This window comes from Colobus angolensis, unplaced genomic scaffold (genome assembly GCF_000951035.1).
Source record: "Colobus angolensis palliatus isolate OR3802 unplaced genomic scaffold, Cang.pa_1.0 Scaffold47, whole genome shotgun sequence".
NCBI lineage: Eukaryota > Metazoa > Chordata > Mammalia > Primates > Cercopithecidae > Colobus > Colobus angolensis.
Window position 1 is genome coordinate 804387 of NW_012118154.1, and position 2695 is coordinate 807081.

Consider the following 2695-nt stretch of genomic DNA (forward strand, 5'->3'; position numbering starts at 1 on the left):
AAATTGCACCAGTGCACTCCAGCCTGGCAACAGAGCAAGACTCTGTCTCAAAAAAAAAAAAAAAAAAAGAAAAAGATACTTGTAGTGCTGGACTATTAATTGAACATTAGGTTGAAGACAGTGAGCACAGGAAAAGTGAATATGGTAAAAAGATAAAGGAGAAAGCAAATCTTCTGAAGCTAAATGTGCAAAATAAGTGAAATTTACAGAAGTGCACTCCAGCCTGGCAACAGAGCAAGACTCTGTCTTCAAAAAAAAAAAAAAAAGAAAAAGATACTTGTAGTGCTGGACTATTAATTGAACATTAGGTTGAAGACAGTGAGCACAGGAAAAGTGGATATGGTAAAAAGATAAAGGAGAAAGCAAATCTTCTGAAGCTAAATGTGCAAAATAAGTGAAATTTACAGATGGCAGTTAAGTGACAACTGGCAAAAAAAAAAAAGAAAGTGACAACTGGCAATATGGAACAATGAAATTGAAAAATGACAGTGGAGATTGGATGGGGCGGAGGCATTTGGGGGTAAGGGAAGTGACAGAATTGAGGGTTCTCAATGAATCAACTATGAGTGGTTAGTGAAAGTTAAGTGTGTGGACTGGGCGCTGTGGCTCACACCTGTAATCCCAGCACTTTGAGGGGCCGGGGCGTGAGAATTGCCTGACCTTAGGAGTTGGAGACCAGCCTGGGCAACACAGAGAGACATCATCTCTATTTTTAAAAAAAAGTTGGCCGGGTGTGGTGGCTCATGCCTGTAATCCCAGCACTCTGGGAGGCCGAGGCGGGTGGATCACCTGAGGTCGGGAGTTCGAGACCAGTCTGACCAACATGGAGAAACCCTGTCTACTAAAAAATACAAAAATTAGCTGGGTGGTGGCAGGTGCCTGTAATTCCAGCTACTCAGGAGGCTGAGGCAGTAGAATTGCTTGAACCGGGGAGGCAGAGGTTGCGGTGAGTTGAAATCATGCCATTGCACTCGCACTCCAGCCTGGGCAACAAGAGTGAAACTCTGTCTCAAAAATAAATAAATTTTAAAAAGTTAAGTGTGGACATAATGGTCAACTGGTGACAGGGAAGGAGGGGGCAGTTGGGAATGCCTGTGGATAGGAAGGTGAGCAGGGAGGTCAGTTGCATATAGCTAAAATTAGGGACGGCCAAAGATGACCTGAAGGCCAGTTGGGGTGGGGAGAAAGGGCAGTTAAGGCTGGGGACAGTGGCTCAGGCTTGTAATCCCAGCAATTTGGGAGGTGGAAGTGGGTGGATCACTTGCGCCCAGGAGTTTGAGACCAGCCTGGGCAACATGGCAAAACCCCCTCTCTACAAAAATACAAAAAAATTTAGCCAAGTGTGGTGGTGTGCACTTGTACCTGGGAGGCTGAGATGGGAGTACCATCTGAGCCCCAGGAGGTCAAGGCTGCAGTGAGGTGAGATCACACCACTGCACTCCAGCCTGGGCGTCAGAGTGAGACCCTGTTTCTAAGAAGAAAAAAAAAAAAGCCAGGCACGGTGGCTCAAGACTGTAATCCCAGCACTTTGGGAGGCCAAGGTGGGCGGATCACTTGAGGTCAGGAGTTCGAGACCAGCCTGACTAACACAGTGAAACCCTGTCTCTACTAAAATTACAAAAATTAGCTGGGTGTGGTGGTGTGCACCTGTAATCCCAGCTACTTGGGAGGCTGAGGCAGGAGAAGTGCTTGAACCCAGGAGGCGGAGGTTGCCATGAGCCGAGGTCGCACCACTGAACTCCAGCCTGGGCGACAAAGCAAGACTCCGTCTCAAAAAACAAACAAACAAACAAAAAGACTAGAAAAGTTAGGAGAGAGTGCCTGCAGGCTCCTGAAGGACAGAAGCAGCCAGCTAGAACTGAACTGTAGAGGTGAACTAGCATTTATCCAAGGGAACTAGGGATGGGCTGAGAAAGCAGGTGAGGTCACAGGCGGAGGTCAAAGGTTGGAGTTGAGCTGAAAGGGCCTAAAGTGGGGTGTAAAGGGGATGTCCTGACTCGGAGGGGGGTCAGCAGAACGCGGGAGGGGGGCGGTCAGCGGGAGCTGCGGGGCATTCCGGCCACAGATAAGTGGGGCCCAAGCGGGTGACCTAGATCCAAGGGCAGGAGAGAGCTGAAGGAAGCCAGGAAGGATCCTCCACAGTTGACTTCGGGGTAGCCACGGCCCGGGCCGGCAAGGGAGGATGAGGACCCGAGAGTCAGGCTGGGGCTGAGGGGCTGCCTGGAGCCTGGAGCCCCGCTGGAGGGAAGCGCCGGGCCGGAGGGGGCGGCGGGCGCCTGAAAGGGCGACCGGGACCCTCGACAGGTGGACCGGGCGTGGCCGGACCTTCCGGGCAGCCCAGCCTGGGGGCTGCGACGACTGGGGGCTGCGTCCCCCGAGAGGGGCCCGAGGTGGTGGGCCCAGGCTGAGCGGCAGGCTGGGGCCTGAGGGGAGCCCCGGGTCTGAGGGGGCAGCTCCGGCCTTAGGCGGCACTCGGGCCTGAGGAGATTGTTTGGGCCTGAGGCGGCGTCCCGGGCGGCCGAACTTGAGGGCCAGGCGGGGACAGAGCGCCCAAGTAGCCGCGCCACGGCCGGCCGCACTTGGCCCCAGCACCTGAAGCAGCTGCGCGGCGAATTCTAGAACTCGGCGGGGCGGGGAGGAGAGAGACGGCGATTCGAGCCGCGGGAGGAGCCGGCGGGCGGTGCTCGCCTGAGGG

General features: G+C 54.0%; 1 protein-coding gene across 3 annotated transcripts in view; it reads right to left on the bottom strand.

The window, feature by feature from the left end:
• Positions 1-2689, bottom strand: part of INCA1 (inhibitor of CDK, cyclin A1 interacting protein 1) — a 7691-nt gene extending 5002 nt beyond the window's left edge. For 2 of the 3 annotated variants that reach the window (XM_011958387.1, XM_011958385.1), the window contains exons 1-2: positions 2593-2689; positions 2090-2216 (exon numbers count right to left, since the gene is read on the bottom strand). The gene's annotated coding sequence lies outside the window, so the exon portion shown is untranslated. Of the gene's footprint in view, positions 1-2089 lie in introns of all 3 variants that reach the window. The other variant, XM_011958386.1, reaches the window with a different exon arrangement.
• Positions 2690-2695: the final 6 nt, after the last annotated feature.